Here is a 27,159-nt window from a genome sequence, read left to right on the forward strand (position 1 = left end):
CATTAGGCAGCTTTAGGCAGCTGCCTATGGGCGCCGGCCACTAGAGGGCGGCATGCTCCTGCAAAATCAGTTTTACTTAAAATTATGTTTTGCTAGGCTATCCTAGCGGTGGTCTCAGCGCGGGTCTGGCCAGCTGCAGCCACCGTTTTCAGTCAACATCGCCTCTGGCCAGGGTGAACTGCGTTTTCCACCCCCCCTCTGCTGACAGACCGCGGAAACAAACAAGCGCCAACAAGAAGGAATAGCTGCGTCTCCCACTCAGCCAGGCTGCGGTACACATTAAGCATTTGGGGCCACCCTTACCGACTGTCAGCGGCTGGCAGGCAGCCTGCTGTGCAATGCTGCTGTGTCTCTCTATACTGGCCGGAGAGGAAGCAACAGCATCGTACTCTCTCCCTCCTCCCCCTGCACCCAGGGTTTCTGGCTCTGCAGACCCTCTCAAGGCCGTAAGCAGGGAGGTCCGGTCGCTGCCCCCAGCCTTCTATTCTCCCTCAGCCGCCGCCATTTACCACAAGCTGCTGGTGGCCAATCGCCTGCTCCCGGCTCCCTTATATTTGCCTGAACCCGGCTGGCTTCACCTCCTGCTCCTGCAAGGTCAGTCAGTGTGAGAGGAGCGACGCAGTGCTGCCATGGAACCTCACATCTATGGCACACTGTATCAGCCACAGTCAGCAAAAAAAGTTAATAAAAATTGTCTATGGCATCTTGCTATTAAAGTACATAAGGGTTGATAGGTATAATTTATATAAAGGAAGGGGGTGGTGGGAATGATAGGGGTGATTAACAGAAAATAAATAAGGGGGTCCACAAAATTATACTATATATATATATATATATATATATATATATATATACATATACATATATACACACATACGCTACTTATGTATGCTTTGGAAGAATCTCTTTTTGTGTTAGACAAGTTTTCACATATAAAATTTAGAGATAATCTGGAGGCATTGCCCTAAAGGAGCAGTATAGTAAGGGTTAATTCTATTTATTTCGTTTTATGTTAGATATAATAGGGTAATGGTAGATAAACCTTAGAACCATGCTTTAACTAGTGGATGCACTTCAGAATAAGCTCTTTTCAGTATTCACAAGTAACATTATTAATGTAACAATGTCTTAGAGTTAATTGTAACAGGTTTTTTGGATACAAATGTTTCATTTCATCCGCTGCATAGCCTTTCATATACGGAGGTTTTTTTGAGTGATAATATTGATTGGCCATTTACCGTAAATAGCTGCTGCCTTCACCCGATGTAAGAGCAGTGTCAGTATTCTTCATTTTTAATGTTGTACTTTGTCGGTTTAGTGTGTTTTTAAAACTTTACAAACCTATATAAATGAGATCGATGTTTGAGCACTTTTGGTGATAAAAGTATTTTCTATGGTTGCTATGGTTACCGCACCCACATTGACGTCATTGAGACTTCTGGTGGTCATTTGTTAATGACGTCAATGCGATCCACACACCGGCGGGGAGGGTGGTTTTCTCGCCTGACTGGTACCTTATTCCTGAATGGTATATCTATATAAAGATACTTTTTTGTATTTGTATTATTTCCTGATGACAATTTAAAAAATAAATTGAAACATTGAAGAAGTAAATAGGACGGATGTCCGTTTCCTACCAATGGACTGCTATATAGCTATAGCTATATATATATATATATATGCTCAAGTTAAGAATGTGGGACCCCCTGGGCTATCAGTTTCACTATCACGTGGACATGTAATGGGAATAGTACCCTGCAGCGAGCAAGGGTACGTTTCACTGTCCTGATCAAGTTTACTCACTGGGTTTCATGAAAAGGATATACTGTGTTATAAAGAGGTTGGATTTATACAGATGTAGCCACCTTTATCTTGACTGTTTCTCCGCCGAGACGGGCGTTTAGCCACGCTAAGGCGATAGCTGAGTTTAATCACAGGCAGGCGCGTTGAGACGATCTAGATACTCATCATGCATTACACATCTCCACCACTGTGTGGCTAATGCTCCACTAATCCAGTACTTTCGATCGTACAGTATAGCGGCGGATTGATCTACAGCTCTGGCAATACTGTAGGCGTAACGGGAGGCGGTGGAAAAAGTATGGAGTACTGTACAGTACTGTATGTGTATGGAGACGCAACTACAGTAATTGTGTAAAAGGAAGAATGTACAGTACAATGTATAAGCACCGTGCTTTTAAAATATATGAGCGTCTGAGTTCGCTAATGCATAATGGGAATGGAGGGCTAGCAGAAGGCGGAGGAAAACACCGTGCTTTACAAATGCGAGCGTCCGAGTCCTCTAAGGCATAAACCAACAGCAATGGGGCGGGGGCCGGGCGCTGTTTGCAGTACTTTCACACATGAAATTGGAAATCTCTCATGAGGCGTCGTGGGATAGGGGTGAAGGCTCCCACCTCCCTCGCTGGGGGTCCAGGGTTCGAGACATGATGTGCTTTTTTTTTTTTTTTTTTTTCTGTAATAATGCACTGTATTATTTTATTTACATTGTAAGACAGTCAATGGAAGGATGCACACAGGTTTCACATAAATCAAAGTACATCTGCAGGAGCGATTCTTTACGCTAAATGCACCCAAACAGCGTGAATGAAATGAGTGTATTCGGACGCTACCAACTAAGCAAAACAGTACTGTAGATCTTCAGCGTTTGTGTATTGCACAGGACCTGAATTTCCTCCCTGTGCAGGCCCCCAGGGGGGAAGGGCGATGGGGGTAGGGGGGAGACGATGGAAAATACTGTGCCTTTGAAATGCAATTACTGTACATGAGCGTCCGAGTACACTACGGCATACTGTAAACCAACACCAATGGGAAGGAAGTGCCAACCTTATTTTTAATGTGTTCCCGTGACATTCACTTTAACATTTTTTTTTTCTCTCCAATACAGTACATCCAATGGAAGGATGCACACAGGTTTCACATAAATCAAAGTACATCTGCAGGAGCGATTCTTTACGCTAAATGCAACCTACAGTACGGTACTGTAAGTGAGCAAAACAGTACTACAGTGGGCGTTTGTGTATTGCACATGACCTGCATTCCCTCCCTGTCTACTGCATGATCTGTGCAGGCTCCCATGGGGGAAGGGCAACAGGCTAGCAGGAGGCGGAGGAAAACACCGTGCTTTACAAATGCGAGCGTCCGAGTCCTCTAAGGCATAAACCAACAGCAATGGGGCGGGGGCCGGGCGCTGTTTGCAGTACTTTCACACATGAAATTGGAAATCTCTCATGAGGCGTCGTGGGCTAGGGGTGAAGGCTCCCACCTCCCTCGCTGGGGGTCCAGGGTTCGAGACATGATGTGCTTTCTTTCTTTTTTTTTTTTTTCTGTAATAATGCACTGTATTATTTTATTTACATTGTAAGACAGTCAATGGAAGGATGCACACAGGTTTCACATAAATCAAAGTACATCTGCAGGAGCGATTCTTTACGCTAAATGCACCCAAACAGCGTGAATGAAATGAGTGTATTCGGACGCTACCAACTAAGCAAAACAGTACTGTAGATCTTCAGCGTTTGTGTATTGCACAGGACCTGAATTTCCTCCCTGTGCAGGCCCCCAGGGGGGAAGGGCGATGGGGGTAGGGGGGAGACGATGGAAAATACTGTGCCTTTGAAATGCAATTACATGAGCGTCCGAGTACACTACGGCATACTGTAAACCAACACCAATGGGAAGGAAGTGCCAACCTTATTTTTAATGTGTTCCCGTGACATTCACTTTAACATTTTTTTTTTCTCTCCAATACAGTACATCCAATGGAAGGATGCACACAGGTTTCACATAAATCAAAGTACATCTGCAGGAGCGATTCTTTACGCTAAATGCAACCTACAGTACGGTACTGTAAGTGAGCAAAACAGTACTACAGTGGGCGTTTGTGTATTGCACATGACCTGCATTCCCTCCCTGTCTACTGCATGATCTGTGCAGGCTCCCATGGGGGAAGGGCAACAGGCTAGCAGAAGGCGGAGGAAAACACCGTGCTTTACAAATGCGAGCGTCCGAGTCCTCTAAGGCATAAACCAACAGCAATGGGGCGGGGGCCGGGCGCTGTTTGCAGTACTTTCACACATGAAATTGGAAATCTCTCATGAGGCGTCGTGGGCTAGGGGTGAAGGCTCCCACCTCCCTCGCTGGGGGTCCAGGGTTCGAGACATGATGTGCTTTCTTTCTTTTTTTTTTTTTTTTTTTTCTGTAATAATGCACTGTATTATTTTATTTACATTGTAAGACAGTCAATGGAAGGATGCACACAGGTTTCACATAAATCAAAGTACATCTGCAGGAGCGATTCTTTACGCTAAATGCACCCAAACAGCGTGAATGAAATGAGTGTATTCGGACGCTACCAACTAAGCAAAACAGTACTGTAGATCTTCAGCGTTTGTGTATTGCACAGGACCTGAATTTCCTCCCTGTGCAGGCCCCCAGGGGGGAAGGGCGATGGGGGTAGGGGGGAGACGATGGAAAATACTGTGCCTTTGAAATGCAATTACATGAGCGTCCGAGTACACTACGGCATACTGTAAACCAACACCAATGGGAAGGAAGTGCCAACCTTATTTTTAATGTGTTCCCGTGACATTCACTTTAACATTTTTTTTTCTCTCCAATACAGTACATCCAATGGAAGGATGCACACAGGTTTCACATAAATCAAAGTACATCTGCAGGAGCGATTCTTTACGCTAAATGCACCTAAACAGCGGGAATGAAATGAGTGTATTCTGACGGACTGTGCATCTTCGGTATTTGTGTATAGCAGAAGACCTGTGAAGGCTCCCAGGAGGGAAGGGCGTAGGGCAAGACAGTGGAAAATACTGTGGTCAAAGAAAGGGCATATTTAAAACTAAGGGAAACTGTCACAAAGTACAGTAACTACAGTACTGTACGTTGAATGCCTGGAACGCACGACGTCTGAGACGCACGACGTCTGAGGCGCACGACGTCTGAGACGCTCATTGAGCATAAGGACGGTCATGGCTGCTGTACGGGACCGTCCCTATGCTCTGGGTGAGCTGCGTCTCCTCGTTCGCTGGCGGGACAGAACTCTCGCCAGCAACGAGGAGAAGGTGAGAGCATACAGGAGGGCAAGTAGGGCTATCCTCCGGACCTACAACCGGAGGAGAACGGTGAGGTCTCTCCAGAGGAGATGGAGTGACCTCGTGAGGAGGACCCCACGACGCCTGCAGGCCATAAGGGATTGTAAGTACAGTACATTACTGTAGATTACTGTACTTTAAGTTACTGTAGTTACAGGTACAGTACATTATAGCAGGGGCTGCTGTAGCAGCAGGTATCCGGTCTATACAGCACTGTACAGTATTTGTGGTAAACAAATGGTTAAACAAGGACCAAACATTAACCCGGGTCAAAAGGTCAATTTGTTTTTTTGCGTCGACCTAGATGGTGCGGCTTTTGAAATTGGTTGACACCAGTTACTGTAGGTTGACATGGTCGTTAAGTTGACATGGAAAAAGATCGACATGCGTTTTACAAAAACAATTGTTATTTTTTAAACTTGTGTATATACAGTAGTTCTTTACAATCCACGTGGTCTACGATTGTGCAGTGTACAGTATCATGCAGTGTACAGTATATGCAATGTATCACAGTGTATCGTGCTGCGTAATTGCAGCGTGTCATGCAGTGTACATTCAGTATATGGTATTGTGCAGTGAGTGTAATGCATAGTGAATCACATCGTGCAGCAGAGCCGGCCTTAGGCATAGGCAAACTACAGTAGGCAAATGCCTAGGGCATTTGCTATGCTTAGGGGCACCAGCAGCTTCTGCTGATTAAAATGATATGCGGCATGCCTATATTTTGCGTGACTGCGGCTGTATCTGTATCTGGCTAGGGCCAGCACTGTCGTGCAGTGTACTGTATACACATGTGGTAATTGCAGTTTTTTGTGTAGTGTACATTGTATCATATTTTGCAGGGAAATGTGCAGTTTGTCATATCACGCAGTGCATACACTATGCAGTCGTGCAGTGCATTGTGTGGTTTAATTGCAGTGTGTCGTGCAGTGTGCAGAAATTTGTGTTTCAGATAGTACAGTGTTCTAAGGGATGTTACTTTGGCAGAAATTATTCTAAGGGATGTTACAGTGGCCTAATGTGTTCTGACGTGCATTACTCTTGCATAATGTGCTATAAGGTTCATGACTGTGGCAGATCTCTACTTTGTGACGTAATGTGGATATACTACTGCACTACTGTGACGTACAGTACAGTAACGTGAATAAGGTGCTCTACTGTGTGACACAACGTGAATCAAGGACAGTACTGTGACGTGAATACGGTGCTCTACTGTGTGACACAACGTGAATCAAGGACAGTACTGTGACGTGAATACGGTGCTCTACTGTGTGACACAACGTGAATCAAGGACAGTACTGTGACGTGAATAAACTGCACTACTGTGACATGACGTGAATAAGATGAATTCAGGTGAGTACTGCATCATCTGTCATGAAATCAATTTGTAATGTAATGAACAGTACTGAGATGGTTAAGGGTGGGAGGGCTGCATGCTGATGTGTGTCATAATGTTTATAAGGGCAATGCTTATGTGTGTTACAATGTCTATAAAGGTAGTGTTCTGTCTAATACCCTGGACCTACTGTACTGTAGCGATACTGTAAGTGTACTGTACTGTATGTCACATTTAGAAATGTGCCCCTTAAGTTTTGAAGACAGTACAGTACACTATGCCCTCCTGAGTGATTAGGTGCAGGGTACTAGAATGAACAATTCCATTTATTGTGATGTCATAAAGATGCTGTCAATGTTGAATTTCATTGGCTGTACAGTATGCTGCCATTATACTGTGTATATATATATTTTTACAGGGCTGGTAGCACGACGTCACAGGAGGCGGGACAGGCGCCGCCAAGCTGGTAAGTATTGTCAAATACAGTAGTGTACAGTACATAGTGATTTCTATAGTCCCAACCCCCTGTCCTGACCATCACAGATAACTCGCTGCAATCCGTTAATGTTAAGAATGTCTGTTTACAAAACTAAATGTAAATATTAAACACAAAGTATAAATAACATTGTAGATAGCTGAATACCCGTGCTTCGCTACGGGATGAGGATGGTCAATTCCAGTGATAGTTGTTTGTTAATTTACGTTTGTTGGCGATCTAGTATATAGTACTGTATACTTTAAGCATACTGTATCTTGCTTCTCTGATGCAGATTGTTTATTGGCCGGACCCCTTTTTGGTCCTGGATACTGTACAGTACATGTTTCAAATTGACAGCTTCACTTACAGTACTGTTATTTTTTTTCCCACAGTACCACCACCACCACCTGCTGCGCTGCCAGGTATTGTGTAACGAGAATTCTGGTGCTACTGTCATCGTTGTTACACTACTGTACATGTGTCCTGGATACTGTACAGTACATGTTTCCAATTGACAGCTTCACTTACAGTACTGTTATTTTTTTTCCCACAGTACCAACACCACCACCACCACCTGCTGCGCTGCCAGGTATTGTGTAACGAGAATTCTGGTGTGACTGTCATCGTTACACTACTGTACATGTGTCCTGGATACTGTACAGTACATGTTTCCAATTGACAGCTTCACTTACAGTACTGTTATTTTTTTTCCCACAGTACCAACAACACCACCACCACCACCACCACCACCACCACCACCACCTGCTGCGCTGCCAGGTATTGTGTAACGAGAATTCTGGTGTGACTGTCATCGTTACACTACTGTACATGTGTCCTGGATACTGTACAGTACATGTTTCCAATTGACAGCTTCACTTACAGTACTGTTATTTTTTTTCCCACAGTACCAACAACACCACCACCACCACCACCACCACCACCACCTGCTGCGCTGCCAGGTATTGTGTAACGAGAATTCTGGTGCTACTGTCATCGTTGTTACACTACTGTACATGTGTCCTGGATACTGTACAGTACATGTTTCCAATTGACAGCTTCACTTACAGTACTGTTATTTTTTTTCCCACAGTACCAACACCACCACCACCACCTGCTGCGCTGCCAGGTATTGTGTAACGAGAATTCTGGTGTGACTGTCATCGTTACACTACTGTACATGTGTCCTGGATACTGTACAGTACATGTTTCCAATTGACAGCTTCACTTACAGTACTGTTATTTTTTTTCCCACAGTACCAACAACACCACCACCACCACCACCACCACCACCACCACCTGCTGCGCTGCCAGGTATTGTGTAACGAGAATTCTGGTGCTACTGTCATCGTTGTTACACTACTGTACATGTGTCCTGGATACTGTACAGTACATGTTTCCAATTGACAGCTTCACTTACAGTACTGTTATTTTTTTTTCCACAGTACCAACACCACCACCACCACCTGCTGCGCTGCCAGGTATTGTGTAACGAGAATTCTGGTGTGACTGTCATCGTTACACTACTGTACATGTGTCCTGGATACTGTACAGTACATGTTTCCAATTGACAGCTTCACTTACAGTACTGTTATTTTTTTTCCCACAGTACCAACAACACCACCACCACCACCACCACCACCACCACCTGCTGCGCTGCCAGGTATTGTGTAACGAGAATTCTGGTGCTACTGTCATCGTTGTTACACTACTGTACATGTGTCCTGGATACTGTACAGTACATGTTTCCAATTGACAGCTTCACTTACTGTTATTTTTTTTCCCACAGTACCAACACCACCACCACCACCGCCGACACCATCCGAGAGCTCCGGAAGTGGTAATAATTACTTTTTGTTACAGACACACTAGTTTCCTACAGTATTACTGTAATTTTTGTATTTTACAATACTTGTCATCTTTTACACACAGACCGCCTCGTAATTGATACAGAGGCGGAGGAGGAGCTCATTTACATTGAGTCGGGGGAGGAAGAGGAGCCAGATTATAGTAAGTACAGTAGGATTTTCTCAAGCCCATTCTTAAAAGTATTGACCAAGTCCACTTTTATTACTTTTCAGGCAGGGAATTCCAAACATGTACTGTACAGTATTTCCCTCACTGTGAAGACCCCTTTTCGCCTCTGTGCGAAATCGCCTCTACTTCAACAAGAGTTACTGTGCACGTGTCCTCTGTGTCCATCTTATCAAAAACAGTTCCTGTGTATTGTCCCCTTACTGTATACAGTATATTTGTAAAGGTTAATCATGTCCCCTCTTAATCTCCTCTTTTCCAATGTAAACATGCCTAGCCTGCCTTTCCTTGTATTCCATCTTCTCAATCCACTTCATCACTTTGGTCGCCCGCCACTAAACCTTTTGTAGTTCCACGATATCCATTTTGTATTATGGTGCCCAAAATTGTGCATCCTACCCACCCTCCACTAGCCTAACCCTCCAATCATACTCTGAATCCACACTCTGCATTCTGAATGTCGGGATCCAGACAGCAGGTCTTTTAAATACAGTACTGTATGTCCCCTACCGCTGGACAGTCATTCTGCTCCTACTGTATTATGAATATATCTCTGCCTCCTGTAGCACTGTACTACTGTGCAATTTTGTAGTAACTGTACTCTACTGTATTTTGTTTATAATATTTTTTTATTTTCAACTCAGTAATTATTGACAGTGAGGATGAAGATGAAAAACCCTCTCCCCAACTTGGTAAGTAAACTGCAGTATTGTACTGTACTGTACATTGTGTTAAACCAATGGGTTGGGTTTGCGTGACCAGCAGTCAGGATTCTAGCGGTCAGGTGACCGACAGTGGCATCCTGATTGCAGCAATCCCAACAGGGTGAGGTACGGTATCCTAACCCTCCTCCACTACCCCCTGATTCTGGCCTCGACATTCTCGTCTCTGTGTGCGAAATCTACTCTCCTCCTCCAATTCCTGACTGAATTTTTGCTTTACTGTATTCAACACAGAATACAAAAGTATATTTCATGGAATTTTTGCTTTCACAGGCCCTACACTGTCACAGGCGGTGGCGGAGGAGGAGGACCAGGACTCTATGTCCATCACCTCACTGCACCCATTAAGTAAGTCCAGTCCGGTACATCTTGCCTCTGTAGAGCCAGTTTGAGCAAGGAGAGATTGATTGCTTCTTTTTTTGGTGGGGGCCCAAACCAACCAGTCATTTCAGCCACAGTCGTGTGGCAGACCCTGTTTATATAACATAAGGGTGGTTGGGAGGGCCCAATCACAATTCCATCTTGCACCTCTTTTTTTATTTATTTATCTTTGCATCATGTGATGTTTGGGGAAAATTGTTATAAGTGACATCCTGTCTGCCACTGCACTGCCACTCCTAAATGGGCCAGGTGTTTGTGCCGGCCACTTGGGTCGCTTAGCTTAGTCATCCAGTGACCTCGGTGAAAATTTTAGGACTACAAATAATATTGTGAGGTGTTCAGAATAGACTGGAAATGAGTGGAAATTATGGTCATTGAGGTTAATAACACTATACAGTAGGATCAAAAATACCCCCAAATTCTACGATTTAAGCTGTTTTTGAGAGGTTTTTGAAAAAAAGCACCAGGATCCAAAACAAGTCCGAATCCAAAAGCAAAACACAAAACCCGAAAAATTTCCGGTGCACATCTCTAGTTTTAATAAAGTCCAGGAGGGAAACATTCTCCTAATGAAGACACTGCAAGCAATAGGACACGAGGATGTGCACGGAGACTGGAGGGGGGCGAGGTTCAGGGGGAATTTTAAGAAAAATTACTTCACAGAAAGTGCAGTGGACAAGTGGAATAGCCTCCCATCAGAGGTGATAGAGCCTAAAACAGTAGAGCTACAGTATTTAAACATGCATGGAAGAGACATACATAAGGATATCCTTACAAAGAAATAAGGATCAAATAAGGTTTGATGTAAAAAAAAGGTTAAAAAAAAGAGGCAGATTAGATGGGCAAAGTGGTTCTTACAGTATTTGTCATCAAATTCTATGTTTCTGTATGCAGACCCTCCAACATGACCCGCCGCACTGCTCTGTTTCTAGACTTCCCTCTTAATTTATGATTTCCATCACCTGTGTTGAACTAGTTATATGATAAGAAAGCTGTTTCTTCACAGGTGATGGCAATAATAAATTAAGAGGGAAGTCCAGAACCAGAGCATTTTGTACCTAGTGGGGCGGGTCATGTTGGAGGGTATGTGTATTTCCTGGAATGAACCTTTTTTTTTTTCACATTAATGTTTTTTTTCACAGGCCCTACACTGGAACAGGCCATGGAGGAGGAGGAGGATGATGATGATGATGATGCTGCTGCATTTAGTGGTAAGAATTATTACTGACATTGATCTGATGCCATCAGAGTAGCACTTTTCATCAGATTTTTCTGGCAAATGCGTAGAAATCGGATGAAAATTGTTTTTGTTTGAACTGGTGATATTGCCCATACAGTAGCAACCGATCACATCCCACATTAACATTTACAGTATCTAGTTACACTTACAGACGATAATACAGTACAGTAGGTAATATTTGATTGGTTGCTACTGTATGGACAACATCCTGTTCTAAAAAAAACACCCATCTTACTCAATTTCTCTCTCTCTCTCTCTCTCTCTCTCTCACCCCTTGTCACTGTCTCTCCATTCATCTCTCTAGATACTGTCAGTGATGAATTTCCCATTAGGCACGAGAGGCACGTACTGTACCTAGTGGCGGCATCTGTTTGGGGGCCTCAGTTGGATGCTTACAGTATGCTAATACTGTCATCCCAAAAATTACCACTACAGTAACTGCTAAATATTTTAAGTGTACTGTACAATATGCACATACAGTACTGTACAGTATACATAATTCAAAAGAAAAAAGAGTTGCTACCTTATTCTAGTCATAATCACCGGCATACGGGTCACTCACAAATTTTCTGATGGTCTCGGTGGGGTCCCTTGGAATCACCATGCCTGTCACAAGCATACCTTTTTTTACCCACCTGACACTGGGCCTGGACACTAGTGTACTATTACTATACTTTTTACTGTATACTGTATCTTATAATATTCTTCTCTTTTACCCACAGACGACGAGCCAGAATACATTTTTGGTAAATATACTGTACAGTAGCAATAGTTGGTACTGTAATTACAGTATTTTTTTTCTCCAACATTATTTTAAGTCAAACTGATATGACTAACTGTATTTTATCTTTTTACAGTCCGTCGCCAACCAGTGGAGGAGACACCTGGTAATAAAATATAAATACATAATGCACTGTACTGTATTCTAACTTACTGTAACATGTATAACACTGAGCTGATCATCTTCACACCCTCTGACATAACCTTACAGTACATACTGTACTTTCTCTCTTTTTTCACCCTCTTCACTCCACAAATGCATGCTGCCTTTCCGGACTACTGATATAATAGTGTGCAGAGCGTAGCGAGGCACCGTGCCCACCGCATGGTGAGCGAAGCAAGCATAACGAGAATAAGAGACACTATTGCATGATATGTTGTGAATAAAGTTGCAGTACTGTGTGGCGTCATTTCAGATTGGGGAATTACTGTGTGTCCATGCCCCTTCCCAGCAAGAACATGCACCGTTTTGGGATGCACACCGAATGTGCACACTGTTGCTATTTTAAACATACAGTACTGTAGGTTGGAGGAGCACCAAAATGAGGACTGCTATGGTTGAGGGGTGATGGTGCTGGGAAAGGGGTACAGGATCAGAGGCGGAAATAGCGTCTGTGCAAGGGGGCAGCATCCAAAAACTTGACTAGGGAATCATATTATTTATGGCTGGCTCTGAGTACAGTCCACTATTATTGATAGTACTCCCTACAACACCACCTACAGTACTGTAACCCTCTTTTTTCTGAAGCGGTCATGAAATGTCATGACTGCTAATACATACAGTAAATGTCTACAGTATTTGTACTGTGGTGTTTTATTCCTTTGACAATTTGTTTATGACCTATTGAAGCTAAACTCTTGTACAGTACTTTATATTTTGAATACCAGCAATACAGTATAATACTGTACCTACAGTATACAGTAATAATTGTATAGTATTTGAATGTGACTAAATGTTTTTTTTTCTCCAATATAGTGCCAATGATTTATGGGGGCCCCAGACAGGGGCAAGATAGGTGGGCTGGCCCAGAAGCGGGCAGGCAGCAGCCCACTTATACAAGAGGTAAACTAAAGCAATGTTTAAATTACCTCGACAGCATACAGTAGTGTTTGATTTACTGTACTGACAATACAGTACTGTACATTGTAAATAACAAGATTGTCTAATATAGAGTAAAGTACTGTATTGCCATTACTACACTGTAAAGTATTCAGTATTTGTTTTGTAATACTGTCCTTTTTTTCCCACAGAACAGTTGCAGCGTGCCGTTCTGCTCCTGCGGGTGGTGGTCCACCTCTTAGTGGACCACTTTTTTAATTTGTTATTAAGATCATTTAAAAATTTTTTTTTTTTTTTTTAATAAATGTTTGTTATTGTACTCCATTGTATAGTATCTTTTTCTACTGTATAAGATAGGCATACTGTACACCATACAATTATCTGGCAGATAATCTGCAAGATCTGGCTGTTTGTAATGAAATTATCTCGTAATTTAGCTGTGGTGTACCTCCTGAGTGTGCTGGCGTGCTTTCTGTCCAGTTTGGGGTGATTTGGAGCAAGTTTGGTCGGCCATCTGGCCGACATGTGCTGTCGACTGTTTGGCAAACATGTGTTTTCCCTCCAGCATGTGTGTGTCAGGCATTTTGTGTGTGTCAGGCATTTTGTGTGTGTCAGGCATTTTATGTGTGTCAGCCATTGCTGTGTGGTTCCACAAATGTTAGTGTGTCAAAGTGCTGACCACTGACACCACTATTTCACTTTGGACCGCATGCCTTTTGTGGAACCACACAGCCCAGCATGACTTATTGCTGGGCTGTGTGGTTCCACAAATGTTAGCGTGTCAAAGTGCTGACCACTGACACCACTATTTCACTTTGGACCGCATGCCTTTTGTGGAACCACACAGCCCAGCATGACTTATTGCTGGGCTGTGTGGTTCCACAAATGTTAGCGTGTCAAAGTGCTGACCACTGACACCACTATTTCACTTTGGACCGCATGCCTTTTGTGGAACCACACAGCCCAGCATGACTTATTGCTGGGCTGTGTGGTTCCACAAATGTTAGCGTGTCAAAGTGCTGACCACTGACACCACTATTTCACTTTGGACCGCATGCCTTTTGTGGAACCACACAGCCCAGCATGACTTATTGCTGCGCTGTGTGGTTCCACAAATGTTAGCGTGTCAAAGTGCTGACCACTGACACCACTATTTCACTTTGGACCGCATGCCTTTTGTGGAACCACACAGCCCAGCATGACTTAATGCTGGGCTGTGTGGTTCCACAAATGTTAGCGTGTCAAAGTGCTGACCACTGACACCACTATTTCACTTTGGACCGCATGCCTTTTGTGGAACCACACAGCCCAGCATGACTTATTGCTGGGCTGTGTGGTTCCACAAATGTTAGCGTGTCAAAGTGCTGACCACTGACACCACTATTTCACTTTGGACCGCATGCCTTTTGTGGAACCACACAGCCCAGCATGACTTATTGCTGGGCTGTGTGGTTCCACAAATTTTCTTGGAAAACAAATGAACATGAGTGTCTTTACTTTAATACTTTTTTTTTTTTTTTCCCACAGATATCTATATACACAAGAAAAGAATGTAACGAAGAACAAACTACTTTTTTGTTTTAATTAACTTTCAAACTTTATTTAAAAAAAACACCTTTTTTTTCTTCAATAAACTTTTAAAAATAGAAGTTTCCTGTGGTTTTTATTAAAATATGAAATGCAAGATGCCTAACCAAGTTGTTTTACATACAGTATACCACTCTTAATTGAATTCCCATCATACAGTAGTACTAATTTATACAGTACAGGAAGTTGGGAATACAAACATTGGAAACCACGTCATGTTTATTTTAAGAAACACTTTATTTACGGACAAAATCATTTGGAACATGTAACATCACACATACTGTACTGTATTGTAATAAGAAAGCCAACATCACACATACTGTACGGTACTTTAATCAAAAGGTAACAGCACAAATACAGTAACAATATCAACTTTAACATTTTTATAATTTATTTTTTTGTGGTGGTGGTGCGGGGTGATGGTTTTTGTACTTTATTTTTAGGTTTTGCTTTTTTGAATTATTTTTCGTTTTTGTCTTTTGCTTTTTAACACTGTCGCATACGGACACCAGAATAGAGGACTGACAACAGCAGCCCCTGGATGGAAACGCAGCCCAAGGCCCCAGATGGACACAGCACAATGGACTCGGCTGCTACTGGATAGATACAGCAGCGCCCAAAAAATCAACAGGAATAAAAGGGGCAACTTGTAACAGGCCCTTACATTACCAGGAATGTGGTGAGCCAAGTTCATGCACTCCCCTTTGAGTAACCGAGCTGCTCCAAGTGGATTCAGCACAGTGCATGCAGCCCCAGAAAATGTACAGGTCATACAGGTACATTGACACAATTTTTTAGCTTCAGCTGTGTGAAGCTGATGTGCTGAAGCTAGGAGGTAGGTAATGATCTGGTTTCATCATAGTCGAGCTTCCAAGTCATTTTCCTCTTCGTTCTCAGCACAGAGTTTATGGTATCCCTTATCTTCCTCTTTTCTGGATCACCAATCCTCACGCGGCGTTCACACCTAGCCATGATGTCATGTACCAGATTTTTGGGCAGCGGAAGTTTGCCCTTGGAACCATCAAAGTTCACACGATTGGCCCACGTCAAGTATTTGTCGTACCGTACATGGTGCTGGAACAGAGAATATGCATATTTCTGAATATGTCCATTTGAAGCTCTGTACAGATGGTCGTCCAGGGAAGTTGAGATGACAGCCAGGGCAATATTGTTCAGAGAGCCTCCGAATGTATTGAGAAGTGGCCTGTGAGCAGGTGTGCTGGTCATCATTGGTGTTCCTGGCAACAGCACACTTGAATCCAGGCCTCTGCGGTCGTCCAGCCCTCTGCGGTACTCCAGGCCTCCTCTGCGGTCCTCCAGGCCTCCTCTGCGGTCCTCCAGGCCTCCTCTGCGGTCCTCCAGGCCTCCTCTGCGGTCCTCCAGGCCTCCTCTGCGGTCGTCCAGGCCTCCTCTGCGGTCGTCCAGGCCTCCTCTGCGGTCCTCCAGGTCTCTTCTGCGGTCCTCCAGGTCTCTTCTGCGGTCCTCCAGGTCTCTTCTGCGGTCCTCCAGGCCTCCTCTGCGGTCGTCCAAGTCGCTGACTTCGTCCAGTCCGCTGCTGCGGTCCCCCAGGCCTCCTCTACGGTCGTCCAGGTCTCCTCTGCGGTCGTCCAGGCCTCCTCTGCGGTCGTCCAGGCCTCCTCTGCGGTCGTCCAGGCCTCCTCTGTGGTCGTCCATGCCGCTGACTTCGTCCAGTCCGCTGCGGTCCTCCAGGCCTCCTCTGCGGTCCTCCAGGCCTCCTCTGCGGTCCTCCAGGCCTCCTCTGCGGTCCTCCAGGTCTCTTCTGCGGTCCTCCAGGCCTCCTCTGCGGTCGTCCAAGTCGCTGACTTCGTCCAGTCCGCTGCTGTGGTCCAGGCCTCTGCGGTCCTCCAGGGCTCCTCTGCGGTCCTCCAGGTTTCCTCTGCGGTCCTCCAGGCCTCTGTGGTCGTCCAGGCCTCCTCTGCGGTCGTCCAGGCCTCCTCTGCGGTCCTCCAGGTCTCTTCTGCGGTCCTCCAGGTCTCTTCTGCGGTCCTCCAGGTCTCTTCTGCGGTCCTCCAGGCCTCCTCTGCGGTCGTCCAAGTCGCTGACTTCGTCCAGTCCGCTGCTGCGGTCCCCCAGGCCTCCTCTACAGTCGTCCAGGTCTCCTCTGCGGTCGTCCAGGTCTCCTCTGCGGTCGTCCAGGCCTCCTCTGCGGTCGTCCAGGCCTCCTCTGCGGTCGTCCAGGCCTCCTCTGCGGTCGTCCAGGTCTCCTCTGCGGTCGTCCAGGCCTCCTCTGCGGTCGTCCAGGCCTCCTCTGCGGTCGTCCAGGTCTCTTCTGCGGTCCTCCAGGTCTCTTCTGCGGTCCTCCAGGTCTCTTCTGCGGTCGTCCAAGTCGCTGACTTCGTCCAGGCCTCCTCTGCGGTCGTCCAGGCCTCCTCTGCGGTCGTCCAGGTCTCCTCTGCGGTCGTCCAGGTCTCCTCTGCGGTCGTCCAGGCCTCCTCTGCGGTCGTCCAGGCCTCCTCTGCGGTCGTCCAGGCCTCCTCTGCGGTCGTCCAGGCCTCCTCTGTGGTCGTCCATGCCGCTGACTTCGTCCAGTCCGCTGCGGTCCTCCAGGCCTCCTCTGCGGTCCTCCAGGCCTCCTCTGCGGTCCTCCAGGCCTCGGTCGTCCAGGCCGCTGACTTGAACCGCTTGGTGGTGTGTTGCAATTATGGTGCGGCAAACTCCAACTTGCCATTCTTCCCTCGTTTGTTCAATGACTTTCTTCATGGCTTCTACCATCTGTTCCTTTATGCCTTCTTTAAGGCCAGCCACATCGGTCTGCAGCTGATTGACCTGTCCACCAACTTCTGACTCCATATTGGTCACCTTACTGAGTAGCTCCTTTAGTAAAACAGGACAGGTACACTGGCAGTCCTGCACTTTGGTGTTCACATCTGTGAAATGCAACCTTCTTCGTGGTGAATGTGTCATGTCTTCTTGTCCAGGGGTGGCTACATGGTCCAAAAAAGAAGCTTCCTGATGCAGCGTGTTTGTCACGTCCTCTAGCACCGGTATTTCCAGATTCATTGGCTGAACACTGTGATCTGCAGGAGATGGAACAATTACATCATTTGCCACACCACATATCAGCTCCAACTTATTATTCTTTGCCTTGGCATTTTTTCGTGGTTTCACCACATTTTCTTTCTGAGCCGCCTTGGCAGTTTTCTTCTTCTTTTGTGGGACTACTGCAGCAAGTTTCGGTGCCACTGATGCGTGGGTTTTGGCACTCCCGTAAAATCTGGTAGTCTGCATTCTTTGTCTTTTGTCTAAAAATATAAAAACCACAATAAGAATACATGTAAAGCACAGCATGCTAAAAATAGCAAACAACTGTACATTTTCAAATAAAGTGCACAACAGTAAAGTGCAAATACTGTACAGTATTATACTTTTTTCCCTGTGCCTCCCAACATGAACCTCTGCAGGAGGGACAGAATGCTCTGTTACGGACTTCAGTTTAAATATACAGTATGATTACCATCACCTGTGCGAACAACTATACTGTACAGTAGTTACTGTATTTGATAAGATAGGTGTTTCACCACAAGTGATAGCAATCATTCAGTACTACTGCACATAGTACACCGGGATAAGCGAGGTCTATGTACATTACGTTATACCGAGCTGGATCGCTTAGCAACCTGACAACATGGCCGCCGACCGTGAACTCCCAGCACGTGGCAGCGCTCGGATATGTAGTGAGATACAGTATGGCATACATTTCACAGTCCAGGGGGCAATGCTGAAGGAGCGTCACAATCCCCTAGCTCAATTACACCGGGATAGCCGAGGTCTACAGTATGCACATTACGGTATACCGAGCTGGATCGCTTAGCAACCTGACAACATGGCCGCCGACCGTGAACTCCCAGCACGTGGCAGCGCTCGGATATGTAGTGAGATACAGTATGGCATACATTTCACAGTCCAGGGGGCAATGCTGAAGGAGCGTCACAATCCCCTAGCTCAATTACACCGGGATAAGCGAGGTCTATGCACATTACGGTATACCGAGCTGGATCGCTTAGCAACCTGACAACATGGCCGCCGACCGTGAACTCCCAGCACGTGGCAGCGCTCGGATATGTAGTGAGATACAGTATGACATACATTTCACAGTCGAGGGGGCAATGCTGAAGGAGCGTCACAATCCCCTAGCTCAATTACATTGGGATAAGCGAGGTCTATGCACATTACGGTATACCAAGCTGGATCGCTTAGCAACCTGACAACATGGCCGCCGACCGTGAACTCCCAGCACGTGGCAGCGCTCGGATATGTAGTGAGATACAGTATGGCATACATTTCACACTCCAGGGGGCAATGCTGAAGGAGCGTCACAATCCCCTAGCTCAATTACATTGGGATAAGCGAGGTCTATGCACATTACGGTATACCGAGCTGGATCGCTTAGCAACCTGACAACATGGCCGCCGACCGTGAACTCCCAGCACGTGGCAGCGCTCGGATATGTAGTGAGATACAGTATGGCATACATTTCACACTCCAGGGGGCAATGCTGAAGGAGCGTCACAATCCCCTAGCTCAATTACATTGGGATAAGCGAGGTCTATGCACATTACGGTATACCGAGCTGGATCGCTTAGCAACCTGACAACATGGCCGCCGACCGTGAACTCCCAGCACGTGGCAGCGCTCGGATATGTAGTGAGATATACAGTATGGCATACATTTCACACTCCAGGGGGCAATGCTGAAGGAGCGTCACAATCCCCTAGCTCAATTACATTGGGATAAGCGAGGTCTATGCACATTACGGTATACCGAGCTGGATCGCTTAGCAACCTGACGACATGGCCGCCGACCGTGAACTCCCAGCACGTGGCAGCGCTCGGATATGTAGTGAGATACAGTATGACATACATTTCACAGTCGAGGGGGCAATGCTGAAGGAGCGTCACAATCCCCTAGCTCAATTACACCGGGATAAGCGAGGTCTACAGTATGCACATTACGGTATACCGAGCTGGATCAAATATGGAGTGAGAGATGGTATACATTTTAAAATACACCGGGATAAGTTGTACAGGCCAGGGAGCAATGCACAGGGACATTCATCATTTACGTATATAAATAATTGTAAACCGTAAATGAAAGAATTACCGGTCAAATACTGTATGACGAAACTGTGTCAATGAGCTGGAACAGTATGGCCTGTGAAGAAGTTTTCGGAGGCAGAAACAGAGAGCAAATTATCAGGAGATTTCTGAAAGGTCGGAGAAGATCCAGACAGCAAGTCTGCCTACGAGGAAACAGATTTGCAAAGTGGGTAGCGGGCGGTGACTGAGACGCTCTTTTATTCACATTCAAAAGTACAGTATGCTCTGTGATTGGTGTAAGGATGAATGCGCCTATATTGGCACCAATCACAGCGGTAAGAATTCCTTTTGTGTGAATGTGAATAAAAGAGCGTCTCAGTCACCGCCCCGCTACCCACTTTGCAAAGCTGTTTCCTCGTAAGCAGACTTGCTGTGTGGATCTTCTCCGACCTTTCAGAAATCTCCTGATACAGTAATTTGCTCTCTGTTTCTGCCTTCGAAAACTTCTTCACAGGCCATACTGTTCCAGCTCATACTGTTCCAGCTCATTGACACAGTTTCGTCATACAGTATTTGACCGGTAATTCTTTCATTTACGGTTTACAATTATTTATATACGTAAATGATGAATGTCCCTGTGCATTGCTCCATGGCCTGTACAACTTATCCCGGTGTATTTTAAAATGTATACCATCTCTCACTCCATATTTGAGCGCTGCCACGTGCTGGGAGTTCACGGTCGGCGGCCATTTTGTCAGGTTGCTAAGCGATCCAGCTCGGTATACCGTAATGTGCATAGACCTCGCTTATCCCAATGTAATTGAGCTAGGGGATTGTGACGCTCCTTCAGCATTGCCCCCTGGACTGTGAAATGTATGTCATACTGTATCTCACTACATATCCGAGCGCTGCCACGTGCTGGGAGTTCACGGTCGGCGGCCATTTTGTCAGGTTGCTAAGCGATCCAGCTCGGTATACCGTAATGTGCATAGACCTCGCTTATCCCAATGTAATTGAGCTAGGGGATTGTGACGCTCCTTCAGCATTGCCCCCTGGACTGTGAAATGTATGTCATACTGTATCTCACTACATATCCGAGCGCTGCCACGTGCTGGGAGTTCACGGTCGGCGGCCATTTTGTCAGGTTGCTAAGCGATCCAGCTCGGTATACCGTAATGTGCATAGACCTCGCTTATCCCAATGTAATTGAGCTAGGGGATTGTGACGCTCCTTCAGCATTGCCCCCTGGACTGTGAAATGTATGTCATACTGTATCTCACTACATATCCGAGCGCTGCCACGTGCTGGGAGTTCACGGTCGGCGGCCATGTTGTCAGGTTGCTAAGCGATCCAGCTTGGTATACCGTAATGTGCATAGACCTCGCTTATCCCAGTGTAATTGAGCTAGGGGATTGTGACGCTCCTTCAGCATTGCCCCCTGGAGTGTGAAATGTATGCCATACTGTATCTCACTACATATCCGAGCGCTGCCACGTGCTGGGGGTTCACGGTCGGTGGCCATTTTTAGTGTGCATAGAACTCGCTTATCCACATAGGCCTCTGTGTTTTTAACTACTATATTGAGATGCACATTTCTAGGCCTACAGTATTTAATATACAGTAAGCAGCATTGTTGTTAGGCAATAATTGAAGAATTTACATACAGTACTGACATGTACTGTATGTAATGCTTGTACATCATGTCAGTCGACCCTTATGCTGTACACTACTGTAAGTCTCACAGGGCCCATGCACTTCCAAGGAGGGTTATTTACTGTACTGTATCTGTTTCCTACAGGAAACTAATTGCAGTCCATAACACTGAAGTGGTATTTTCAGTACTGTACAGTATACAATACTTAAATTTGAACATCAGGTACTGGATAGTAAACATGTACAGTATTAACTTCTATCATAAAACTCTTATGCATTTTCAGATGTGTAAATTTTAGACTACAGTATTCACAAATGTTTTCTCTCCATACAGGAATTATAGTTGGACAACATGCCAGTAACTATCAACAAAACGATGAGCAAGATAATCGCCAACATGAAAAAAGAAAATAAAACCATCAAAGAGATCCATGCATGGCTCAAGGAAAGTGGCATTATAGTCACTTTAGAAACGGTGCGCTATCATGCATTCGAGAGAACAACGCCCAGATTTGTATTTCCTACAAAATGCACATGGTACGTACTGTACACTACTGTAATGTTTAAATGACTTGCTTTATACCATAAACAATTTTTTTGAAATAAAATAAAAACTTCATCAATTGTAACTGTGATTGTGCTGTTCATGAATTCATATTTTTCATACTGTATTGTACTGTAGGAGAGTGCAACAAATTGTGGAGGAACTAACTCGTGAGGATGATGAGCGTACTGCTCTGCAAATAAAACGAATTCTCCATTCCAAGTATGACCTGGACATATCGGCCACCAGCATCAGAAGGATGCGACGGAAAATGGGATGGACCTTTGGCGCAACAAGGTAAAATACTGAAAGCAGTATAAACCATACAGTAAATGCACTGTTAATAATCCCTTGATACGTGATATAATAATGCCATAAATCATTATACAGAGTGTGTACTTTATACTATATACAGTATGTGTGTGTGTATATACAGTACTGTATATATTCTATCCCAAAAGAGATACCTACTGTATAGGCACTCAGAGACAGCAATGAAGCATTGCCGGCTTATTGTGATGATTACATACTGTATACTGTGTGTGTGTGTTTGTGTGTATGTACAGTATGTATATATATATTACTCTGTATGTAACTTAATGTACTGTATGTACAGTTTAATGTATACAGTAGGTATATAATACAGTATACTGCACATACAGTCTACTGTATATACAGTAATCTGTAAATCTGTAATTTCATAACTGTATCTGATTTCATTATTTTTGGCTCTTCACAGGATATCTCCAATGATAAGAGATGTGAATAAAGAAAAGAGAGTGGAACAGGCACGGCGATGGATTGAGAGTGGTGAAACATTTGATGATGTCATTTTCACAGATGAATCGTCTGTTGCCCTTGAGCGGTTCTCCAGAATGTCATTCAGGAAACGTAACCATATCTCTTTAAAACCACGCCCAAAGCATCCATTGAAAGTCCATGTATGGGGAGGCATATCACGATTAGGAGCTGGTCCCCTATTATTTTTCGAAGGTACAGTACTATACTTTATTCTGTGCCTGTGTTCTGTAAAAATACATGTTGTACTGTAGAGTACGTGTAACTGCACAATAAAAGGAGTTGCTTATTAATGAACAACATTTTTTGATTTCTGTAGGAATCATGGATAAGAAATTTTTCCAAGAAACAATAGTAGAGGAATGTATGGTGCCATTTGTGAATAAATATTACCCAACTCACCATAGGATATTCCAAGACAATGATCCTAAACACTCCGCTTCAGCCAAATTTATGGAAGAGAAAGGTATGAATTGGGAACGCACACCACCAGAGTGAGTATTCTTTCAACAGTGTACAAGTAAAATTTTGGATAGCACTCTAGTACTGTAAAAAAAAATTTTGTTTAATAAACAGTACAATATTGTATGTTTAATTTTCTCTATTTACTGTAATGTAATTAATTTTTTCTATACGCTTTTTTTTTATTTTTATATAGATCACCAGACATGAACCCAATCGAATTAGTGTGGGCTCAATTGAAGAGGTACATTAGGAGTGTTGCAAAGCCAACAACAAAACAGCAACTGGTGGATGGGATAAAGAAATTTTGGCTAGAAGTACTCACACCTGAACATTGTAATAATTATATAAATCACCTGTATAAAGTATTACCTGTTGTAGTCGAAAGAAATGGTCAAGCCACAAATATGTAGTTCTGTACTGTATTTTCTGTTTAAAATTTTAAATTGGTGCATTATTAAAAAAAATGATAAAATTGCCTTTGTCTGATTTTTGCATAAACTAATGTAGAATATTATACAGTAGTAATGTTATTGATGTGTATGAACAGTTATTTTCAGTTTTATAAGTCCTGAATAAGAGTACTGTACATTTTGATCAGTGCAGTACATGGAATCGGATGTTGTAATACTTTATTTTTACATTAATATTGATGTTTTTCCAATAAATATTCAATTTTACAGTATGGTACGGTACAGTACATGAGGGTACCTGTACAGTATGATACGTCATTATGGGGGAGAAATACTGTATCCACTAAATGTACAGTAAAATGTTTTTTTCTTATTACAAACACACAAATGCATCTCAGATGGAAATATGCTATACACAGCAGACAGCTTATGGTGACAGAACTTCCCTACTGTATCCCCACCCATAGTCGTGGTATATTTTAGATTGCCTAATGAGACACTCCTGCAGCATTGCCAATGATTCATGTAAAACCTGTGTGCAAACAGTATCTGTATTGAATGCAAAGTACAGTAAGAGTACAGTATACAGTATTATCAGAGCCAAACCTGACCAACATGATGCCCTAGGCTAGATTTTGGCTGATGCCCTCTTGCACAGATGCTACGTAGTTCCGCCTCTAACCCTGCACCCCTTTCCCAGCACCATCACCCATTTTGGCGCTCCTACCCCCTATAATCTAAATAAGAACAATGTGCACATTTAGTGCCAGCCCAAAACAGTGTACAGTATGTTCTTGCTGGGAAGGGGCATGGTAACACAATAATACCCGAAGATGAAATGACACAACACAGTACTGCAACTTTATTCACATTATATCATGCAGTGGTGTCTCTTATTCTCATGACATCATATCATAGTACCACATTACTCCTAACAGTAATGCCCCTTATTCACATTACACCCCACCACATTCATCTTTATTTACATTAGACCACAGGTTCTCAAACTCAGTCCTCAGGACCCCACACAGTGCAGGTTTTGCAGGTCTCACAGAATCACAAGTGAAAAAATTAGCTCCACCTACTGTATGGACCTTCTAAAATGTGTCAGTTAGTAATGAATACATCTGTGCACTTGCTGGTTTACCTGCAAAACATGCACTGTGTGGGGTCCTGAGGACCAAGTTTGAGAACCACTGCATTAGACCATGCAGTAGTGCCCTTTCCTTATGTTACACCAGAAAATATTGTAGTACACCTTATACACATACAGTACAGTAATGCCACACATTAGTAATGCATTTCATATTTAAATTTTCTGATTTAATTTCATAGAGCCGCAGTCACTCACAGAATATAGGCATGTACTGTAGCATCTCATTTTATTCTGCAGAAGCTGATTATTCCCGTTTGGCTAGTTTGCCGCCTCTGTACAGTATATTACAATAGAAAAAAGTTATAGTGTCAGTGAAAAAAGCACCTCATGACAGATACTGTACACAAGCTCATGTCTAAATACTGTATACTGTAAGCAGTGACATTAAGGGGTACAGTACTGTATATGCAATTGCAGTCGAATTCCGGCAGGAATACGGAAAAAATGGACACGGGATCCCCCATCTTTTTAGAACCAGCACCGGGCTCTGCGCCTGGTCCTGGTGCAAAAAATAAGGGGGACAAAAAAGCGTAGGGGTTCCCCATATTTTTTGAATCAGCACTGGGCTCCACTAGCTGGACAGATAATGTACAGCCGGGGGAGACTTTTATACCGGTCCCTGCGGCCATGGAATTAAATACCCAACTAGTCACACCTGGCCGGAGTACCCTGGAGGAGTGGGGGCCCCTTAAATCAAGGGGACCCCCCTCCAGCCACTCGATTATCTCTATCACCCCTGTGTATTGTAGCTAGGGGATTGTGACGCTCCTTCAGCATTGCCCCGTAGCCTGCAAAATCTGTGCTGTTATTTGCTCCATAGCTGAGTGCCTCCTAGGAGCTAGGAGTCACAGGCGGTAGCCATTTCAATTGAGTCTGCCCTGCTATAGAATTGTACAGGTACAGTATGTGTACATTACCGTACGGTGCATAGAACCTTTACAGTAGAAACTCTCCTGCAGCTTTGGCCTGCTTTACTGTATGTACTGTAAAACTTGTGTTTTGTCAGTTTGCTATGCGACCGAGCCCGGTGTAACGTACTGTAATGTGCATAGACCTCGCTTATCTCTGTGTATTTTGGCTAGGGGATTGTGACGCTCCTTCAGCATCGCCCCGTAGCCTGCACAGCTTATGCCATTTCTCATTCCATACCCAACTGCTGCCTGCCACGAGGTGGGGGTTCAGGAGGTGGGGGTTCATGGGTAGTGGTCGTTTTGACAGTGTGCTTGGCGATTGAGTCCGGTGTACCGTAATACTGTATGCAATCCTACAGTAGCTTATCCCTATCTCCCCTGTGTATTTTTTGCTAGGGGATTGTGACGCTCCTTCAGCATTGCCCCATAACCTGCACAAGGGTTCAGGGGCGGCGGCCATTTTGCCAGTGTGCTACAGTATGTGATCGAGTCCGGTGTACCATAATATGCATACTGTGTATTTTAGCTAGGGGATTGTGACGCTCCTTCAGCATTGCCCCATAACCTGCACAAGGGTTCAGGGGCGGTGGCCATTTTGCCAGTGTGCTACAGTATGTGATCGAGTCCGGTGTACCATAATATGCATACTGTGTATTTTAGCTAGGGGATTGTGACGCTCCTTCAGCATTGCCCCATAGTCTGTACAATCTGGACTATTACTTGCTCCGTAGCCTAGGGCCTCTGTGGGGCAAGGAGTCATAGGTGGTAGCCATTTCTATTCAGTCTGCCCAGCTACAGAATTGTATGTGTACTGTACGGAGCATAGAACCTTAACCTGCATAGAACCTGCACATTATGGTACACCGGACTCGATCGCATAGAACCGCTCATGCAGCTACTGTATGCCCTGGTTTACAGTATGTGAATAAAAATAATAATAAAGTGTCTGAAAAAAACTAACATGCATTCGTACTTAAGGAATCGAACCCTGGACTCTGAGTATAGGAAGCGAAACACTTCACCACTTCGCCGCAGACAAATGTATAAATCCGTTGGTTTTGATTATGCTGTAATGGCTACGGGATTAGGACGATAACATACTGTACAAAATTCCTAATCTTGAGAGGCAATAGTGAACTTGTAACACACATCCATTTGCGACAGTGTACACTACTGGTTTTACAGTACTGTATGTTTTGTCTGCGGGACTTGGACGCTCACATACAGTATTCATAAAGTATTGTAGATGGATCATATACTGTATGCTGTAATATTTGCGTCGGTGTCGTACTGTATATACAGTACAGTACTGTATTAAATAATGCAGCATAATGAGTACAGTATTTACTGTATGCAGCGTAATGAGACGCCTTAGTAAAGTAGTCCTTATTATGTATTTCAGTATTGTATTTTACGGGAGA

At 44.4% G+C, this 27,159-nt stretch overlaps 2 long non-coding RNA genes across 2 annotated transcripts in view; both read left to right on the top strand.

The window, feature by feature from the left end:
* The first annotated feature begins 228 nt into the window (after positions 1–228).
* The window catches only part of LOC135051146 (uncharacterized), a 72,171-nt gene continuing 45,240 nt past the window's right edge, over positions 229–27,159 (top strand). Inside the window, exon 1 of the long non-coding RNA XR_010242067.1 lies at positions 229–594. This is a non-coding gene — a long non-coding RNA (uncharacterized LOC135051146). The remainder of the gene's footprint in view (positions 595–27,159) is intronic.
* LOC135051145 (uncharacterized) lies at positions 11,219–12,204 on the top strand. Its single transcript, XR_010242066.1, has 3 exons — positions 11,219–11,288; positions 12,040–12,063; positions 12,175–12,204. It is a non-coding gene; the product is annotated as an uncharacterized LOC135051145 (long non-coding RNA).

This window comes from Pseudophryne corroboree, chromosome 2 (assembly GCF_028390025.1).
Source record: "Pseudophryne corroboree isolate aPseCor3 chromosome 2, aPseCor3.hap2, whole genome shotgun sequence".
In the NCBI taxonomy this organism is placed as follows: Eukaryota; Metazoa; Chordata; class Amphibia; order Anura; family Myobatrachidae; genus Pseudophryne; species Pseudophryne corroboree.